Below are 22,962 nucleotides of genomic sequence, written 5' to 3'. Positions count from 1 at the left end.
ATTGAGTACCCAAACATGAGAATAAATCTTTTCAAAAGTGACTAGTAAAGATAGGATCCTAATAATCAAGAATAACCTAAAGTGTACCATCTAGCTTTTGGATATTCTAGAAGAAAATATTTACCACTATACTTGTTGTAAAAGGATGTGATAATGCAATGAAATATGCATATTTAGTGAGGCAATCAACTACTACCATGATGACATTATGACCTTTATATTTGGGAAACCCTGTGATGAAGTCCATCGATATCTCTTCCTAATGTTGGATAGGAATAGATAAAGGTTGCAAGGGACTTGGTGTCTTCATTTTTTCCCCTTTATTTCTTTAACAAACCCAACATTTAGCCACAAATTTTTGAACATCATCTTTTAGCCCTTCCCAAAAAAAATCTTGCTTGACCCGATGATATGTCTTCAAAAATCCTGAACGGCCACCAATTGGGGACTCATGTAGTTGTTTGAGAATCTTGTGTTTAAGAGTGGAATTCTTGCATAGATACAAGTGCTCTTTATCTCAAAGAATATCCCCCTTTAAACAAAACTTATCTGAACTACTAAGGTCACTTTTTATTTGTTGGATGAGATTACTTGTTGCGACATCATTTTGCCACTCTTCTTTTTCTTCTACCACCTATTTTTCTTGTAATATTGAAAGGGTACACAATAAGGCTTCATCTTTTTCATCCTTCTAGGAAAGTGCATTGGCCACAATATTTTCCTTCCCTTTCTTGTATACAATTTCAAAGTCATATACCAACATCTTAGTGACCCATTTTTGTTGCTCTTCTGAAGATAGTCTTTGTTCCAAAAAATATTTTAGGCTATCATGATCTATCTTAACCTTGAAGTGTCGACCCATTAAATAAGACCTCCATTTTTTAACTGCATGAAGGATTGCTAGAATTTTCTTCTCACAAATAGGTTTGAGTTGATTTTTACCTTTTAATTGATGACTCTCGAAAGAAACTGGTTGACCTTCTTATAGAAGAACTGCTCCTATCCCATTTCTAGAAGCATCACATTCCACAATGAATTCCTTGGTGAAGTCTAGAGTGGCAAGCATAAGAGTTGTACACACAACCTTCTTCAATTGCTCAAGTGCTACATTAGTAGATTCATTCCAATTAAAATCATCCTTCTTCAATAGAGTAGTGAGGAGAGCTAATATATGACCATATTTCTTCACAAATCTTTTATAGTACCCTGTCAATCCCAAGAAACCCCTAAGCTTCTTAATGGTTTTTGGAATAGGCCATTCTATGATAGCCTTAATTTTGTTAGGATCCACCTTCACTCCTTCATGTGAAACTATGTGTCCTAAATACTCCACCTCCTTATGACCAAAAGCACACTTGGATGGATTAGCTTAGAGTTGATGATCTTCAAGTAATTGTAATGCTTGATGCCATTCGGTCTTACCTTGATTGCTTGAGAGCTCCTTCCTTGTTTCATTCATATAGGTGCTTAACATGCTTCGTATATATGATATATCTCCTCGTAAGTCACACATATCCCTCTTAACCTCTTCCTTGAACTTACTTAGTTCCTTATTGGGATTACTATCCTTTGTTGTTTCCCAATCTTTATCAGAGGATTTCCCCTGTGCAGTACTATTCTTTTTGCCTCTTGTTGAAGGCCCTGTCATGATGGAAACCAATCTTTTTGAAATAAATCACACAAATGAAATGTAAATTCTCTAATTTATTTATTTATTTTCTATTGTAACTTACTAGGGCCAAGATACCCTTACTTAAAAAAAATCCATTTTTTTTATAGCAAATTTCCTCCCTTGAGAGCGAATTTTCCTAATTTTTCAATATCTTTCTTATTTTTTCTTCAATTTATCCAAGCTTTGAAATTTATGCTCCTCTACTATGTATTCAAAAACCCAATACAAGTTACACTCTAATTTAGCAAGATGTGAGAGATATGAAGATTTCAATAAATTGTGTAGAATTAATAATTCTTTGATAATTTGCTGAAATTTGCTCCAATTCCTCTAAATTTTGGACTATAGCTTCTTTAATATGGTCTTCAAAAACCCTTTAAAAATATTTGAAAAATTCACTAAAATATGAATGTTATGCTCTTCCCAAAATCGCCCAAATGTTGAGAAAAAATCTTGCCTCTATGGTGCCAAGATCATGCTTTGATACCACTTGTAATGAAATAACTTGCACAATAGAAGAAATAATATAAAATATTATATAAATACTTGATAATAACTGAGAGTAATCGTCCACTTTGAGGGGGCAACCTCTAATTATCCCCAATGAGAACACACTTCACGATATGATCTTGAAATAAGACTCACAACCTCCTATATATACCTAATTATGCTTAGGTTGAATAGACACAACCCTACATAACACCTAGGTCAACCTACCTACCTAAATACTAACTTAATAATGATAACATGACTTAATTAAGGATTGATATAGCCACAAGTTGACTATTCATAACCCTATATACACCAATATTAAGGGTGTAGCAAAAGAAAAATAGTCTCACTTAATTAAAATGAATATGTGTTAGCTATGGCATGTATTGGACTTCATTTGAAATCATAAATATATCAAGGAAGATGAATAACCATGTAAAAACATGTGTTTAATTTATTACCTTGCAAATCCAAATTTTCATCGTTCCTTATATGAATAATGCAACTTGGAACTACATTTTTAAAGATCTTTCATCAATGCTTCTAATGTGAAATAGTGTAATCTTTTGAAGTATATTGATCTTTTACCAAAATTTTTTACTTCACTTTTAACCTAGTATCATTGTTTCAAACACTTATTGAACCTATGTAAATATTTTAGATTAAAAGCACAAAATCACATAAAAGATATAAACTTTGTATCCTATAAAAATATAATTTCTTTTTGTATTCTATAATCATTTCATATTCACGAAATTCCACCAAAATAAATCAAAAGAGAGGGGGAAAAAACCATTCCATTTAAAGGAATAAAAAGAAAACTATAAAAAAAGGTGTTATTTCATTTATCGAGGTGTGTAGGTGGCATTTTAGAAGTTTGTGAAAAGTTCCTTAAATCATGCATTTAATATTTGTTATGATCTACTAAGGTAATACAATTTTCAAACTGGCCCACATGGTGGTGCTCAGTTGTAGTTAGGTGGGAATTTAATATTTGTTGTAAGGTATTTGCATTTACCTTTTATCCCACATTGGTTGTGTTTGTAATATATTGGGTGGTAAGTACCTATATAAGCAAGGATATGAGCATTTGTAATAAAGCTCTCATGGTGTGATTTCTTCTTGTGATAGAAGCTTTGGAGGTGAAAGATCATAGCGTGTAAGATCTTAGTTGGAAAGCTCTTCTTTGTGAAGCTCTTTGAGTTCAATATCTTTGGTTGTAAGCTCTTCTTTGTAGAAGCTCTTGGTTTGCAAGCTAGTTGGAAGCTCTTAGTGTGGAAACTCTCTTATATTGTAAGAGTTTGGAGTTCTCTCATTTGGAGAATATTGTTTGGATTTTCAAGTATAATAAAAACATACTTTGTGAAGCATTTTGTCTTCTCTTTGCCTCCATATTGTTATATTTTCAGCAATGAGTTTGTAAGGATAGAGTGTCCAAAGACCAATGATATCAGAGAAGGATTTCTTGGGTGTGTGGATAGATCACCAAACTTGAGGCAATTTGCTCTAGGACCTTGGGTTGAGAAAAGTTTGTCAAGAAGAAGTTCTTGAGTGTGTAGATAGATCACCAACTATGAAGTAGTTTGCATGAGGATCGTGATTTGAGCTAAGCATGTAGAAAGGTCACCGATCATGAAGCAGATTATATGAGGTGCTTGTGTTGCACAAAGTTTGTCATATGAAGACTTGATCATGGAGAAGAAAGAGAAGAAAATGACTTTTGTGATTGGATGAATTCTAAGGATTCCTAGACTTGAGAGATTCAGAAAGAGAATGCAAGAAGAAATATTTTTGGATTTGCAGAAGCAAGTGTATGAGTTAGAAGTAGAGTTGCGAAAGAGAGGTGTTCTTCATCTGAAAAGAGATGGTGAGGATTGTTCAAATGCAGAAAACAAAGAAGATCCAGTGGATTATCAAACATGTGATACAAAAGAAGAGAAAAATGATGGATATGAAGATGAAAATATCTTTGAACCTGAAGTTGAAGAAGATGAAAAGGAAGAGGAAGAACATGGAGATGACAAGATTTGTCAACCTGAAGTAGATAAAGATGATTTGAAGATTGCAATAGTAGAGGAAGAGTGTAATTCTTTGGTTGGAGATCAAACGAGTGAAGTAATTGTTGGCCTAGTTGAAGATGTGAATGCAATAAAAAGAGATGAAGGAAAGGAAGAGGTGAATTCTTACAAATCATGGTATGTTGAATTTGAGATGGATTTGAAAGATAATGATGATGGTTTGCATGAGGATCTTGTAAGTGGTATTTGGTATGTAAAGGAAGATTTGAATGGTCTCACATAATTTATTACATTAAATCCTTCAAGATTGGAGGAGGCTGAGCACTACACTTGGACAAAGTTAATTGCAAAGAAGTATTATTAGTAGTGGATACTTGTTCTAGCTAGGTGTTGGACAAGAAGAAAGAAGGAAATAAATTGACAGTGGGTACTTGTTCTAGTGAGGTATTGGAAGAGAAGGAAAAAAATGTAAGTAGTGGCTACATCATTTTGTGACTTCCTATTCACAAAAAATTTCCTACCAGGGGTGTTTGATGTAGGAGCATCTTGCATCACAAAAATAAAAGGGGCATGATAAAATTATTATTTTAAAAAAAATTATGGAGAGAGAAAATGAAAAAAATTGGAGGGAAAAATAGAAAATGGAGGAAAAAAAATTTGTTTATCAAGTTGCATTGGTGGCATGGAAAGAAAAATTAAAAAAAGGTGTTATTTCATTTATCGAAATGTGCAAATGGCATTTTAAAAGTTTGTGAAATGTTCCTTAAATCATGCATTTAATATTTGTTGTGATCCATAAAGTAATGCATTTTTCTAATTGGCCCACACAGTTGTGCTTAGTTGTACTTGGGTGGGAATATAATATTTGTTGTAAGGTAGTTGCATTTACCTTTAATCCCACATTGGTTGTGTTTGTAATATCTTGGGTGGTAAGTGCCTATATAAGCAAGGCATACAAGGATTTGTAATCAAGCTCTCAAGGTGTGATCTCTTCTTTTGATAGAAGCTTTGGAGGTGAATGATCTTAGTGTGTAAGATCTTAATTGGGAAGCTCTTCTTAGTGAAGCTCTTTGAGTTCAAGCTCTTTGGTTGTAAGCTCTTCTTTGTAGAAGCTCTTGGTGTGCAAGCTAGTTTGAAGATCTTGGTATGGAAACTCTCTTATATTGTAAGAATTTAGAGTTCTCTCATTTGGAGAATATTGTAAGGATTTTCAAGTATAATAAAAGCATGCTTTGTGAAGCATTTTCTCTTCTCTTTGTCTCCATATTGTTATACTTTTGGCAATGAGTTTGTAAGGGTGGAGTGTCCCTTCATCAGTGGTATCAGTGTGTCCCTTCATTAATGGCATTAAAGCATCCATTCATCAAAAGCCCTTTTAAAAAAAGAAGTCCAAAGAACCATTGTTCCAAACTTACATAAGACAAATTCAAAGAATCTAAGAAGTAAATCTATTTTGAAATACCCCAAATATCATACTTATATACAAAAAATAGATGTTAACTTCAGTCTTAATTAGCTCTTTCTATAGTCACATTAAGTGCTCGAGTTTCAATAACAAAATAAATATGTGTTGTATTAAATTAACTAGGAAAAACTCATGTATTATCTTTTAAAAATTGACTATTTATAAAATCAATTAATATCTTTTAGTATATTTTGAATTACAATAAATTATGATATCCAAAATATGTTTTTAATCCTTCAATATCATTTCCTTTAAGTTTTAATTTTCAATATATTTTATATATTAACAAAAAAAAAATTAAGCCAGAAAGGAAAAAAACTTTGCTACAATGACGAAAAAGACAAAACTTCAAACTAAACTTAGTTGCCCTATTTCAAGATTCACCTCTTTCAAGTAGAAGCCCTATCCACAACATCCCTTGGAGACCAAAAAAAAATTTGCAGCCCTTTCACAGTGAAATTTGGAACAAAGAGTAAGTCATTATTCTGATCAAAATAAATTTGATTCGACAGTCAAGCAAAACATTAGGCAAAATTGGCAAATTTGCAATATCCAAACCCTAAAAAAAAAAGATGGATGGCATTCAGTGCGTAGGAGATGAAAGAGATCCCAAATCAGGCAGGATCGAAATGAACTGGGAGAAAGAATTCAAAAACAAAAATCCTTTTATTCTCAAACCAAATATGCATTAGAACCTGCAAATAATCATAAAGCCAAGTCAGAAATAAATCGAATCCAAAAGGAGCAACCAGAAAGGCCATGATGGATCTTAGAAGTCAATGCCATCCCTCTAGGGCAAGGCATGGAAAATTTTTCTAAAAAAATGAAGGCCCCATCTAGGCACGCATTGGCTAGAAAACCACGAATTAACAATCCTTCTGAAGAGAAATTACTGTATATCCTGCCGCACCAGAAATCAAGTCAAACAAAACTCCAAGGAAGAATATTAGAAAGGTCTTAGCAAAGTTTTCCAGAAAAAAACACAAAATGGGATGAAGTAATCATCAATAATTCACACAGTAAAAAAAGATGGACAGATTGCAAGGATAAGGGTATCTACATGTATTGGAATGGACCGTCAAGGAAAAGTTCTAGGCTGGTAGGTATGCTATCTAAGATCTGGGGCAATAAGGTAAGTACTCTTAACCCATTTACAGATAAATTTTGGTTTATTTTATGTCAAAATGCACAGGACAAAAAGGATATTCTAGGAAATAATCTTCTATTTTATAGAGGGCACCACATTAAATTTCTAGAATGAAAACCAAACTTTAACAAAAACCACATTAAAAATATTGAAACTATCAAATGGATGGAAAGCAAAGAAATCCCCTCAGAATTAATGGAGGAAAACACTATTAAAAGAATTTGTAATTTGTTAGGTACTGTAATTGGGTTCGAAGAAAATCAAAATAAATCCAATAAAATCAAGGTGTTGGTTAAAACTGATCAAAATAACTCGGTCAGCAAGAAGATCATCACAAACAGATCCATATACAATTTAATCTTCAATGAATACTCAGGAGAAATACTAAAAATAGTAGATATAGACTTCACAAAATTTGGTATCAAAAATAATATCAAAAACCTAATTACCATCAAAAGGAGACTAGGCAAAAGCGAAGAAAGAAAGGATGAGGATATTAAAAATTCCCCAAAACTAAAAGAAGCTCAAAAAGAAGAAACAAAAGCAAAATCTCCTGAGAAAGGGGATGCCGATTTCAGAGAAGAACCAATAAATAATGAAAAGGAACTGGAAGAAATAAAAGAAATAGGAGGGAAGGAGAATATAAGCTACCAGCATTCACTTAACAAATTTAAGAGATGTAAGGATATTGATCAAAGTATATTAGCAGAAGAAATGCATAAGGAACATAAAGGGAAAAGAATACTAAACATAGAAATAGGGGAGACATCAGGAACTTGTGGATATTAGAATAACGAACATAATTAGGTGGCTGACATAAATCATATTTGGAATAACAAAACAATACAAACAGAGCAAAGATCAAACAGAAGGAAAGAACAAGAATTAGAAAATCTACAAGAAAAGGCTCCCTACGAAGAAGTAACAAAGCAGGCAGTCATGATTCCACCAACAGACTCTGCCCATTGGGGAAACATCACCAATAGGAAGAAATGGAAAAAGAAGAGTTATAAGTTCTGGCAAACACCTAGTGATGGGAAAGACATGTTTGCTATAGAAACGGAGAAAAAAGGAACATCACTAAAAGAATCTATATTTTTAGCATAATTAGATCAAAATTTGGAGAGCGGGTTAACAGAGAGTCCAAACAAACAAGATTGCTATAAAAGGATCGAGTCATTAGAGGACGAGGAACAAAAAATCAACAAAAAGTTAATCAAAGAGATTATCATGGAAGAGAGTCAGGAGGATGAGGTTTTTAATATTGCAGAAAAGGTATTAGAAGAGAAAAAGCTTGAAAAAATTGGTATAGCTATGAATTAGGAAGGAATGAAGACTCCAATTTGTGGGAAACTAAAACAAAAACGAGGCAGGAAATCTTTAAAAGAACTCAGAGAGGCTGCAAGGCAAGTAAAGGATCAGACTAAGATTATTGATGTTCTTCACATTGGGAAGGGGAAGTTCCTTCCCAAGGAGCAATGAAGATCACAACCTGGAATGCTAGGGGCCTTAATCCCCCTAGCAAAAAATGCTTATTAAAGCATAATCTTACCTTATTTGATTCAAATATTACATTATTACAAGAGATTAAATTAAATAAATAAGAAGGAATAAAGCTGAACCAGAAACTAGGAAAATGGAAATCAAAATTTCAGCAGGCATAGGGGGCCTCAGGAGGTCTGGGTATAATATGGAATCCCAGATCAATCAATATTGAAATATTCCCACCACAAACAAATTGGATGGGAGCTAGAGTAGTCAGTACAAAATCTAACTTACAAATAGTTATAATCAATGTTTATGGACCGACACCTATAGAAGAGAAACTTGTAGTCTGGAATGTGATCAGCTCCTTCATCAATTTTTTACCCCTTGAAATAGTCATAATAGGAGGAGACTTCAATGCAGTATCAAGCAAGGAGGAAAAATAGGGAGGAAGTAACCAAAAAAACAAAGCAATGGAAGATTTTAAAGATTGGATCCAAAAAGACTCTCTTATGGATATAAATACAAAGAATGGCATGTATACTTGGAATAATAGAAGAAAAGGATATTGTTATATAGCAGAAAGATTGGACAAATTTCTTCTAAGAGGAGATCTTAGCACAAATAATTTGGTTAATGCAGAAATTCTACCTATGGTTGGTTCAAACCATTTCCCAATGCAAATGGAAATCAAAGAGCAGTTTAAACCTAGCAGAAACCCCTTTAAATGTGAAAAGATGTGGTTCATGGACAAAACCTTTGTGGATTAGATTAGAGATTGGTGGCAAGAGGAATAGTTTGAGGGTTCTAAAAGGTTTTGCCTGGTCTCCAAACTTAAAAATATAAAACAAAACATCTTAAAATGGAATAATCTACATTTCAAAAACATCTTTAAAGAGAAACTTGAATTAGAGGAAAAAATGAGTAAATTGAATGAAGAGATTCTAACAAAAGGTATGAATAACGAATCATATCAACTGGAAAAAGAATACCTCATTAAACATGAAGAAATTCTAGCTAAAGAAGAAATATTTTGGAGGCAGAAATCTAGAGAAAAATGGCTCCTAGAAGGAGATCGGAATACAAAATTCTTCCATAATAGCACTATAAATAATAGAAACTATAAAACCATTTCTAAAATCAGGAATCCAAAGGGGAAGCAAACCGAAAACCCAGAAGAAATTGTTGAAATATTCACCAAGTATTTCTATGATACTCTCAACAATTTTGAATCATCAAATAAAGCTGCTCAAGAAGAGTTGTTAAGATATATCCCTAAGATAATATCAGAAGAAGATAAAAAAATTCTTAACAAGCCCTTTAACCTTCAAGAGGTGAAATCGGCACTTTTAAGTATGAAACTAGATAAATCTCCGAGTCTAGATGGCTTCCAAGCCTTCTTTTTTCAATAGTGGTGGGATATTCTAGGAGAAGAGTTGTGGAAAGCTTTAGAAGCTACAAACAAGGGGGGAGCAATATTAATAGAAATTAATCATACTTTTTTAACTCTCATTCCTAAAAAAAATGAAAGTGTAGTGCTAGGAGACTTCAGACCTATTGCGTTATGCAACACTATATCTAAAGTATTTTGAAAAATCCTAGCTATTTGTCTCAAAAGCTTCCTTCCTAAACTCATTTTAGAAGAACAAACTGGATTTGTCCCTGGCAGATCCATTTTAGATGGCATATCAATTATATAGGAAACTATCCATTCAGCAATTAAAAATAAGGAACCTTGCATGTTGCTTAAACTAGATATCCAAAAAGCATATGATAAGGTAGATTGGAGATTTCTCTATAAAACCTTAGAGGCTTTTGGCTTTTCCAATCAATGGATTAACATGATTTTTCAATGTATATCAACTCCTAAAATTTTGATTCTCATTAATGGAACTTTGAAAGGATTTTTTAATATCTCTAGGAGTATCAAACAAGGAGACCCAATATCCCCATTCCTGTTTATCATAATGGCAGAAGCATTTGGAAGGGCAATCAAGGCAGCACAAGATGAAAATAAAATCAAAGGAGTGAAAGTCACAAAGGATGTCGATAATACTACACATCAACAATTTGCTGATGACACTATACTTACTGGAACTAGCACTTTACAAGAGATAGAGCAAATAAAAAACATCTTGGAAACATACACCAAAGCATCAGGGCAAATGATTAATGCTGAGAAATCAGAAATTTTTTTTCTAAATACAAAGATAGAAGTGGAAAATCAAATTTGTCAGAAATTAGGATTCAAAAAAGGAAGTTTACCTTTCAAATATCTAGGGATCTACCTTGACAAGAGTATGTTTTCAAATCAGGGATGGGAACACATTCTTAAGAAAATTGACAACCATGTTGAATCCTAGAAAGGAAGATGGTTAACTAAGGCAAGAAGGATTACAAAGATCAAAGCAGTCTTAGCAGCTACCTCATAATACCAACTCTCATGTTCACATCTACCAAAAAATATCAACGCTAAACTGGAAAGTAAACTACAAATTTTCTTTTGGAAAGGATTAGAGGACAAGCAAAAAGCAGCATTAGTTAGCTAGAATAAAATATGCAAACCAAAAGAATTTGGTGGATTAGGAATAAAAAATTTGGAGTGGTAGAATGAAGCACTAGGAGCCAAACAAGTTTGGAGAATCTACCAAGAAAGGGAAAGGAAATGGGCTAGAATAATTTATAACAAATATCTTGATCCCCTAGATAAAACATCATTATTCAGAATCAAAGCCCCTCCCAAGGGTTCAGTAGGATGGAATTTTATCACACACAATCGTAGTTTAATCTCCAAATATCTCACCTAGGATATAGGGAATGGAGACGAAGCTTTGTTCTGGGAAGATTCATGGGATGGTAACCCCCCTCCGATAGGGGCAGAAATATCTCAAGAAGCAATATCTACCCTTAAAACTTTATGGGGAACAAAAGTGAAAGACTATTTAGAGGAAATTGACTCAGATATGGGTAAAAGATGGAAATGGAAACAATTATCAAATTGTGATATTAACCAAGTAGACAAAGAGAAACAGGAAAACATACTAAAAAATAGAACCATTATACCTAAGAATAGAGAGGACAAGCTAATATGGGAAGCCTGAAAAGATGGGACATATAAAGTAAAAGAAGGATACAAAATGATCACAAATTTCGCAAAAATGGGAAATAATCACCCTCCCCCTGAACCTATGTTGGGACACAACCAGTCTTCCTAAAGCAGACACATTTCTATGGGAAGCCATGCAAAAGAGGATACTAATAGCTAATAGAATTCAGAAAATGGGATTTGAAGGGCCATCTAGATGTATTCTTTATAAAGAGGATGAAGAAACTACATAACACATCCTATATACATGCAAATTTTCTCAAGAATGTTGGCAGTGGCTTCAAAGTAAATTTAACTAGTCCTCCCCGTTAGCAGGAACATGGATAGATCACTTACTCGGGTGGCCTAAAGTCAACCCAATGAAAATTTATGGAAAACTTTGGAATATCTCTCCTGTTGGAATATTCAAATAGGAATAATGCTTCTGAGAGGGGGGTAAATCAAAAGTAATGTACTTTTAGCATTAAAACTTTTTAACTGAAAATAAATTGCATGCATATAAACATATCAAACAATTATGAAAAAACACATAATCATCACCACATAACACTTGAGATTTTGGTAACCCATAAACCCTCTAGAAATAAGAAGGTAAAACTGGGGTGGGGATGATACCCACAAAATCACCACAGTAATAATGTTTAACCACTTCTGATGATCTGTCCTGTTAAAGGCCTACCCTGTTAAAGGCTTTACACTGTATCAATAGTGACCTGGTTAAAGGATTTCAAACACTTTACATGAAGTGTTACCTTGTTAAAGGATTTAATCACCTATTTAAAGGATTCTGCAAAATAGTTGTTAAGCTAACCTATCACCATAGGGTTTTCTTCCTAATACAATTGCTAGAGAATATTAGGTATAATAAACCTGATAGATTACAATCCTTCGATTGCTGAATACAGGCACTTGTTCTGCTTTCCCTGATCTTGATCATTTGTGATCTGATACTCTTCACTTTGAGAATAGTTTTCATTTGAACACCCTTGTCCATCCATTATAGGGTTCAATGTAATTTCGTCTTCCTTATAAAGACATTCGAAGACTTAGGGTTAGGTATGGATCTACGATCCATATTGAATCTATGTTTCCCACTCATTCCTTGCACTTCTCTTATTGGTTACATGCCTTCTCCTTTTCTTATTGGCTGCATGTTGATTGCATGGGAAAAACAAAAGATTCAATCTTATCTTTTAATCCTTCGAGATTCATCATATGTTGGCCATAAAAATGGTTTACATCTGAATTTGTAATGTTACAAACTCATATGTGCATTCTATTTTGCTCGACACTTACTGATCTCTGATGCTTGACACTTATATTAAACTAGCTTACTTAGCACTTGTTGCATTTCTGTATTGCTTGGCATCATCTATGACTCGGCACTCAAATGTCACTCGGCACTTGTAGAATGCTCGGCACCTAAAGTCATTTGGCACTTAATCTTCACTCGGCACCTAAAGGCTGCTCAGCACCTGAAGATCACTCAACACTTGTTGGATTTCCTGACTCGGCTCATGTTGTGGCTCGGCATATGTAGTGTACTCAGCTCCAATGTAGAAAGTGATTAAGTGTGTTGGCACTCAAGTGTCAAAAACCATTCTAAGACTAACATCTCCGGCCATTATTCTCTGGGAAATCTAGAAAGAACATAACTGTCAAATTTTCCAAGATCAATGTCTATCAAAACAAGCCCTATTTACAAAAATAGAAGTAGCTATTTCAGAAGTAATGAATAGTGACCTCAAAAAGAGACCAAGAGAAGAAGGATCATTTTCAGAATGGGATGCAGAAATAAAAAAAGGATGGCCTTTACTAATCAATCCTTCCCTCTATTACAAAAAAAAGAATGATTTAGCTAGACGCGAATGTAAATGGGAACCTCCCCCACTAGGGTGGATAAAGCTGAATTTTGATGGGGCTTCCAGAGGAAACCTTGGGAAAGCAGGAATTGGATGTATTATTAGGGATGAATCAAGTAATTGGATTGTCAAAAGATCAAGTCTCTAAACATGGTATCAAATAATATTGCTGAACTTGAAGCAGTAGAAGAAGGAATTAACCTATGCATTAAACTTAAAATTAAAAAACTACTCATAGGAGACTCCCAAATCATTATAAATGCTCTCAGGAAAGGAAGTACCCCAAACTGGGTATTAAACTCCAAACTAGAAGCTATTAACAAAGCCCTTTTAACATTTGAACAAATAAGATATGTACACATTTATAGAGAAGGCAACAAGGAGGCGGATACATTAGCCAACTTAGGCATAAATGGCTTTAATACACTAAAATTTAATCATAACTTTAAACCGCTTTCGATAGGGATATAATCATTTCCCTTCAAGTTACTACGAAGGTAGTAATTCCACACATTTTGGGGCAGAGTACCAAGATCACAAAATCTCTCACTTAAGTATTTACATCCTTTCTAAATGATGAATTAGCAAGGAAATGCTTTATTCATTCAGATGTCATTACCATTATGAGGTTTCCAAAAATTTTGACCTCACCCATTTATTTAAGGAACAGGGGTTACTTTGTCATTCACCTTAGTTTGTATTTAGTCCTTTTCAATTGATAGATAGCAGTCTGGTCTGGGTGTCATGGATACTAATATAAATCTTTTTCATGCTTTTGAAAAATGCACAATGGCCTTTTGTGGGCCGGTTACACAAGAGTGCTGGAATCATTTGTTAAGGCCCATAGATGATATTAGTCATGTAGCAGTCAGTCGTGTCTTAGGAGAGGGGGTTTTTAGTTACAAATACTCATGGAGGACTAATAGCGACATTGTTGGGCTCTGGGTAGGATGTTTGGCTAGAGCCAGGGTAGAAAAATGAGATATCATCAGGATTACCCATAATATTTGCGAACCTTGTTGGTTAGTCGGGTTGGAAATTGCTATTGCAAATATTGATGCTCAGCTCCGTATCCCTCACCCTAAAGCTTACATGGAATTTGATGTGAACAGTCCTGAAATTGGAAGGAGCCCTAGACGCCATTGCTTGGTAGTCAGAGACAATGTTCAATTTTTCAGAAGATGGCCGTGAATGGAGGCGAGTATCAAATTTCTGTTAAGATGGAGGGGAATTGTTGAAGATCATGAAAGAAATTGGTTAACGAATTACCTACAGATGTATGATGCCTATATCCATCTAGATGTTGACTTTAATAATCTGGAAATTGTAGAATTCTGCTTGCCAAACTATGATAGGACTAGTAGAGGAAGATCAACATTCGAGTTTCTGCCAGGATCCAAAGCCACCAACCTACATGAAGCTACATAAATCATTATGGTTTTTATGATAGAATAATATTAAGATGATATTGGGTCTTTTGTATAATATTCTAACCCAAATTTTGAAGTCATGAGATATTTAGTTATGGGTGTTCAGTAGATAGTAGATCTAGCAGTTATTTGGTCGAAATTGGTCGCAGGACATATTTTCAAAAATGTCCATATCAAACTTTTTGGATACACTTATGTTACTGTATATATTAATCTATAGTAATGAAACGACTGTTAGATATAATTCGGCTTTGATATCTGGATTGATTTGATTGCAATATTTTGTTATCCTTTTGGATCTGTTGATTGAGCTTTCAATCTAATTTTGTTTAAATTCAATCTTCTATTTCCTAGTCTCTCATACATATAGAAATTTTGAGGCATAAATTTCAAAGATTGGGTGTCCTTCAACAATCTTTAGATCATTATGGCTTGCCCCTCTAGATTCGGCTGGAACTATCTGACCTAGCATTAACAAATTATCCTTGGTTAAAATCTCCATAAACTTAACTCACGTTTAGTTTAGAGAATTCATTAAAATCTAAACTTTAATCATTAATCATTATAATTCTATATTATTAACTAAAGTTAGAAGTAAAACACTTCAAAAACATAACAAGAAATATTATCTAAATTTAATTAGTTTCCTGTTAAACTTAATTTTCAAGTTATATTTACAATGGGCCCTCCTGGTTGCAAAATGAGATAATAATTATGTTGGTTTTATTAACCCTTAACGTTTGATGATTATGATGTCTGAAGACAGATTTGTTAACATCTTCACCAATTTGGAGCTTTGACGGAAAGGCAGACTTAATATATGGATATTATAATGAAGCTTATATTGAGGTAATGCCCCTTTTATTAATGTATAATAAAGGATTGAAGTCCCGGGCAAGACTGGAGGTTTTCTTTTCCCGTTCTTTCCTACCAGTGCCCGTCAGAATGGGGCATCTATTTGTAAATTATAATTTGAAATTAATAAAGATAATCATGGCTACAACCGTTTACTGATTAAAAAAACAAAAAACAAAAATAAAATTGTATCAATAATTTGTATAATAGTAAGAAGATAATGTTTTGATCATCCTTTCTAAAAGTCAATACTAAGAATTTTTCGTAATTCATAATAACAATGTATAATAATTTCTTAAATAAATTATATGGAAAATCATAGTATTTCTTAAATATCAAGATTTTAAATCACATTTTTAATAATAAATTTTAAAATATGATAAAAATATCATACTAGGGGAGAGATGTAGCAATTGGGGGTCCAATGACCATTATGGTATTGTTATCGATTCCCCCAATTATCGCTTTTAAAAAGCCTAAGAAAATAATAACACATGCACTTGATTAGAAATACTAATAATTGATCATTTTTTTGCTTTCTTGGTTGCTGATTGGTCCATTTGAAAAAATAATAATAATAATAATTGTGATTGGGGGTGAACATAACTAGTCTCGGGTGAACATTTGAAATAACACTTTTCGACCACTTTGCGCTCTAGGACTTCTACAAATAGCTATGTAGGAGTTCTAGGTGTGCAATGTTACTCTGATAGATGACTACTAATCTCTTCCCCTAAAACAAATATAATTTTTTTAAAAAGAATCAATAAACAACTATACACTTCTGATATACTTTTGATAATTATGTTACATCTTTCATTTTATAAGTAGGAGATATTTTCCACAAGTCAAATTATGATATTGCTATCACGATTTAGCTTTGTAGGTTTTTAAGTCAAACTCATTGATTCATATTTGAGGAGTAGTGGTTCACAAAGCCCATCTCTTATGAGAACAAATGGAACACTTAACATCATTGGATCTACATGATGCTTATAGAGGTGAAGCATTGAGACTTCTCAAAAGATCACCAATCCCAGTACTACTCTAGCTCGAATGCACTTAACTACGTAAATTCCTCCATGGTTAAACCCACTCTACTTGCAACCCCATTTGCAAAACCTTCGCCAAGCATTGTGCCTTATGACCCATTCATTAGAAAGCCCCTTAAGCTCATCAATTGATAAGTGGGCGATATTTTCCAGAGAAGTCAAATTATGATATTGCTATCAAGATTTAACTCTGGAGTTTTTTGAATCAAACTCATTGCTTCATACACTTGGTGAAGGTTTTGCAAATGGCACCGGCTATCCTCCCTACAAACCACACCAAAAGTCAAACTCCTTTTTAAACATGCACATCATGAAGAACAAATGCTGAAAATTTCAGAAAAATCCATTGTGTTTTTGAATTTCTGATTTTCGGTCAAATATGCATTTCGCAGGGAGGATAGCCATGTCCTTTGCAAATGAGATTGAAAGCAGAGGGGGTTTAACCATGGAAGAAACTCCATAGTTAAGCATGTACAAGAATGGGTAACCTCCAAAAAAGACTCGTACACAATTAAATCCTATAGCAATTTTATAATCTTTCATTTTTCTCATACTTGTGTATTCCTTGTCCTGTAATGAATCACCCACATGATCCTGTAATGTAATGTATGCGTGTATCAAATCTGAAACCAGAAAATTAAATGGAAAACCACATAATCAAATCTAACACACACTTGCGCAGTCAGCTTCTAGTCATGATATTCAGTGGGCCCTCTGCCGTCTTTTGAAAAACTGTGGACTGCATCGCCATTAGAAAATCTGAACATATCAAAACAGCGGAAGAGCTTTAAAATACTAAATAATGCTGAGGTTTAAAGGGGCTTGTGGGTATGGGAAAACTAAGATTTTGAATCTACTCAAATACTCGTGTGAGAAAGATGATATTTTTCCCAGTGATAGCAGAGTTATTGCAGGAGTATGCAAACATCCTCAGCGAAATCATCAATGGCATGATTGAATTTCACAGTGGCCGCAGCGGTTCACGCTATTTATCTTCTGCTCCTCCTCTTTCTTTCATCATTGTTGGGCAACATCCCCCCATTCAACGCCCCTCATAATTTCTTGCAGAATCTCCTGCCATGACAACTCTTGTTTAAACTCTGATGAAAACAAATTCTTGTGTATGTTTAGGATGTTCTTTCACCTTTGTGTGGAGTTGTATATTGAGAACCTTGGAGGATTTTGTACATTTTATATAGCCAATAAATGCATTGTTATTATTGACTATGAAAATTCATGTATTTATTGTTGAACATATGTTTTCTGATGAATTATGTTTCTTGTCAAAATAACAAAATAGCTCAATGAAGCTGTATCTTGTCAATTAAAATACAAGGTGAAAGCATAAATTCAATCCAATGCAAAAACAAAAAAGAAGAAGAAAGATTTCAAGTCAAACCCATTTATAAAGAAATATGAAAATAATCAAATTCCTACTCTAAAGTAGAGGGGGAAGTAAGAGCTAAAAAGTGATGATCTCTTGGATGTATGATTTCACTCATAGTCACTGTAATATTCTGTCTGCAAGAGGACTTTCAGTATTCAAACTAATGTTCAAATATGGACTTGGACTTGGCCGATACACTTTCTCAAAGGTGCTGACTATTTTTTTGTCAGATCTTCGAAAATGCAATGATTTTTTCTCAATTTTGTTGTTGTTTTCGATTATAAAATATACAGATAATAAAAAATAAATGCTGAAAATTTCAGAAAAATCTATTAGATTTTTTATTTTTTGAATTTTAGTCAAAAGTATATTTTGTGTGAAAAATAGCAGCGTCCTTTCTCTAATACCTCCTATTAAAACAATTCTTTTGTTTCCTTAGAACTGATTCACACATGTCATGCCCCAATGTTATGTTTTCTCTCAAATAACAGAGGATGTCAACAAACAATGCACCAGAAATACCAGCGCCATTTAAAATGACTTTCTCCTATCATTGCCACACCAAATGATTGGCATCCATAGTTTACAGAATGTTAGAATCAAATGGGTACTCATATTTATTAAGCAAAGAGGTGAATTTTAATATAAACTATAGTTTTCATAGCAAATACAAGCCAACAAAGATTGAAGAGTTCATTCTTTAGCTCTCCTAATTTTTTACTACATATATTTTGAAAGATCTACACAGGAATTTTGTTAAAATTACCAAATAGTCCTCTCTCTAACTATACAGATTCCCAAACAAATAACTTGAACAATTCAATCACGTTACCTAGTTCTAATGCTTCATTTATATCTGTTTAATGCTAACTAATGACTCAATGAGATAAATAAACTTTCATTATTTTTTATTAGTTCTAATGGAATGTGTATGAGCTCTCAATTTTATATTGAAGAATCCTTTGATGAAATGTTAGATATTATGCTTCATCTCTTCCCACTACACATTTCTTTGCACATAATAATGTGATACTAATGACAAATGGGGGCCATACAAGAATCTAGTCCTCGCTTTGTTAACTTATTATCTTATCACATTCTTCATTGAGACTAAAGTATATTGCAATTTAATGACAACAATATGCTTTCCATGTTGTAGTTACATATTCTTATTGGAATATATGTGATCTGAATAAGTCTTTTCCTATCGTGCTTTCAGAAAAAATGATCCAAAGCTCTGCAGAAGAATCTTGTATGAAACATATTCCTAATTATAGTTTGCAATCTATCACTCATAACTCTGTTTTGATTTATACTAGTGTTTGACACCTCCATTTGGACAACAGAATCTGTGTTATTGGCATTCCCTATTTTTAATACATTACCTCATGCAAGATTGACTTGATTGATCTATATGTGCTTGACTACTTTATTATTGTATTCTTTATTAATTCATGTCTAAAAGTCTATGCATTTTGAGGACGATTCTCTGATCAAGTTGGAGTTTTCTCATTTCTTCGTTCTTATAACTGTCTTTCATATAGTAACAATGTTTGATGATTAGAGCTCTTACCCCTCATGTCACCACTCTTTGGCATTGACCATATTTTCACATTGAAAGTCACTATTTCATCTTCATCTTGATCATTGTAAACACTTTTTCATGATTGCCAAAGACTGTCACAATACATTATTGATCTCTTCCTGTGTTTACATCTCTATGACAATCAATGGTGTTCTTTTTCTTGCCTTAATTGCACTTTCTTTAAACTAAAAGAGGGGTAAAAAATTTATTGAATACCAAAGAGAACAGGACTACAGAGGAAACAAAGAGCACTAAAGAGCTTTATCCTGGTCAACAAGTTGAGCTAGCTTATGAGATAAGTTAGAGAGAACCATCGTATGATCAACAATGCTCCAATCCGGCGCATGCTTGGAGACCTATTTAGCCAAGCAATCAGCCACACCATTCCCCTCTTGAAGGATATGCATAAAAAACATAGAATCTAAAAAATTGCATAACTGAGTGATCTGTTGAATAACCAAAGTCAGATGTCAATCCACATCCACAAGATTCGTCTATTTAATAAATTCACAACCACCTGCGAGTCAGTCTCACAGATAATTCTTCTCTAGCCTTGTTGACATCACTGTTCCATTGCAACCAAGATAGCAAGGGCTTCCATGAGGTTATTTGTATGGTAACCCTTGTACAAAGAAAACATAAATTGAACATCACCAAAGCTGTCACGCCCAACTCCCCCAATGCTAGCTAGTCTAGGATTTCCCTGAGAAGAGTCATCAATGTTGATTTTAAGAATGCCAGCTTGGGGAGGAGTCCAATGCCCCTCACGATTAACATGCTAAGAGTGTTGCCTAGCTCTATTCCTAGAGCATCTATGGGGGAGAGAGGGAGCACCACCCTGAAGAGGAAAGAAAAGGCATGAGTAATTACCAACATCTCCAAGGTCCAATCCTCCACCAAAGTCACATTTAGCCAGGAGTGTTTCATGAAGAGAGTTACCAATTTTCCCCCATAGATGCCTGATCCCCAATTACACATCACGAAAGATCCTCCTATTTCTCTCAAGCCAAACGTTCCATAAAATAAGAGAAGGGCTAATAGTCCAAGCAGCCTAAAGAAAAGAGGTTTTGCAAGGGGGATGGCCCAGATGGTCCCAAAACTCAGACAAGGAAGAAACATGTTAGCACATGCATCCCCACACACTCCATCAAAAGTGCCAAATCTGCTTGACAAAGGGGCACTAGAAGAAAAGGTGGGAAACAATCTCTTCACTATTGCAGCATAAGACATAGATGGAGGGCCCCTGGAAGCCTCTCTTGCAAAGATTCTCCCAAGTAAGACAGTGATTGTAAACCAGAATCTAGAGGAATAAGTTACACTTAGGCCAAGAGAAGCTATTCCAAGCTTTCTTCCACCAAGAGAGCTCCACCTCACCAAACAGTTGCTTAGTTAGTGCAAGGTACCCTGAAGAAACATAATACTTTCCAGAAGAAGCACCTCCCCAGGCCAAAACATTAGGTTCCTGCAGAGAATTGCACTCCATAGAAGCCAAGATCTAAGAAAGCTCCAATTGATTCTCTAGAGAGCCACCTAGCGGCCAATCAAAAGAATTCTCCAATCTATAACCAATAGCAAGGCCCAAGTTATGAGCCTCCTAATAATGAGCCACCTTATTCCATCCAACAGAAAGGAAAAGAGGCTGTAAGTGTACATGAGAGGACAAAAGAGAAGGATGCCCATTCCAGGAATCACCCCAAAATAGAGCCTCAGTGCCTCTATTATAGATTCAAAATAGACTTCTCTTCACCAAGTGAGCACCAATCTTGAGGGTGTTCCAAACCATAGAGCCTCTTTCCTAAAGAGGAAACCTAGAAACATTTGAAGGTTCAATGCTTGGTAAATACTTGTGTGGCAAGTTATGAGCCCAAAGCTAAGACTGACTAGAATACTAGTGCCAATAGAGCTTGGCAGCAAGAACTTCACTACACAAGATAGCAGAATGAAGACCGAGGCTTCCTTCCTTTTTTGGCTTGTAGATGGTATCCCAATTGATGAGGCTCCATTTAGTATTTTGCAAATTACAGCTCCAAAGAAATTGGCAGAAAAGAACATCAAATTCCTTAAGAAAATATGTCAGGGCAGCCTAAACCATGCTTATGTATATGGGAAGGGCCTCAATCACAGATTGTAGGAGAGTCACCCTTCCAACAGTAGAGAGCCACCTACGAGTCCAATGATGGACTTTTTGTTGAAGCTTGTCGAGCAAGCTCTGCCAAAAAATCCTAGGCTATCTTCCCACTACAATAGGGACCCCTAAGTAAGTCAAAGGGAGAGACTTAATCTGAAATCTCAAGATATTAGCAATCCTCCACTGGATAGGCTCAAGAGTGTTGAAGAAAAAAATAGAGGACTTGTGGTCATTGATTTTCTGACCAGAGGCAACCAAGTAAGTATCCAAGGTGAGTCGAAAGGCTTCAACTTCTCAATCCAAGCTCTCCCAACAAGGGTTGTATCATCAACAAACTAGAGGTGGGAAAGAGTGGGCAGACCATTTCCCCATTGCCAGCCCTGAATCAGATTTTGGGAAACATGAGACTTGATAAATCTGCCAAGTCCCTTAGCCATAACTATAAACAAAAAAGGAGAAAGGGGATCTCCCTGGCAAAGATCCCTAGAGGCCACGAAAATCTTTGATGCTTCACCATTAAGAAGGACCGAGAAGGAGGGAGTAGTAACATAGCTCAAAACCCAACTAACCCATTCCTGACTAAAGCCAAAAGCCAAAAGAACTTTCTGCAAGAAATCTCAATTGACTCTATCATAAGCCTTAGCCATATCAAGCTTGATGAACATGGCATGTTCTCTAGAAGTACACATAGAGTGAATGGCTTCAGAAGCAATAACCACCCCATCCAAAATTTGTTTTCCAGCCACAAAACCCCCTTGTTCCTCAGAGATAACCATGGGAAGCCAAACTTTAAGCCTCTCTACTAGAAGCCTAGTAATGATTCTATAGACCACATTACAAAGAGAAATGAGCCTAAAGAAGTCCAACTAATTAGCTACTTCCTTCTTCGGAATAAGGACTAGGAAAGTAGCATTCAAAGCTTGAAGCATGTCTTTGTTGAAATAGAACTCCTAAACCACATCTAAAAGGTCATGATTGATAATATCCCTAAATTCTTGGAAGAATTCAATAGGAAAGCCATCAAGCCCCAGAGCTTTTCCCTTACACAAGCTAAAGACCACCTTCTCCAAGTTAGACATACAAATCGGTTGCATAAGAGAGTCATTCATCTCCGTTGTCACAACAAAGGGAACATAGGACAAGACCGTATTCTCCTCAATCCCTGCTAGAGGCAAGTCATCTGAAAAGAGAGTAGAGTAAAACTGAATAGCTTCCCTAAACACAACTTGAGAGGAGGTCAGATGCATCCCATCAAAAGTAACAAGAGAAGAAATGTAA

The sequence above is a fragment of the Cupressus sempervirens genome, chromosome 11, assembly GCF_028749045.1.
Source record: "Cupressus sempervirens isolate cs-2001-9-10 chromosome 11, ASM2874904v1, whole genome shotgun sequence".
Taxonomy (NCBI): Eukaryota; Viridiplantae; Streptophyta; class Pinopsida; order Cupressales; family Cupressaceae; genus Cupressus; species Cupressus sempervirens.
The sequence above is the reverse complement of the archived record's forward strand: the minus strand, read 5'-3'. Positions refer to the sequence as shown.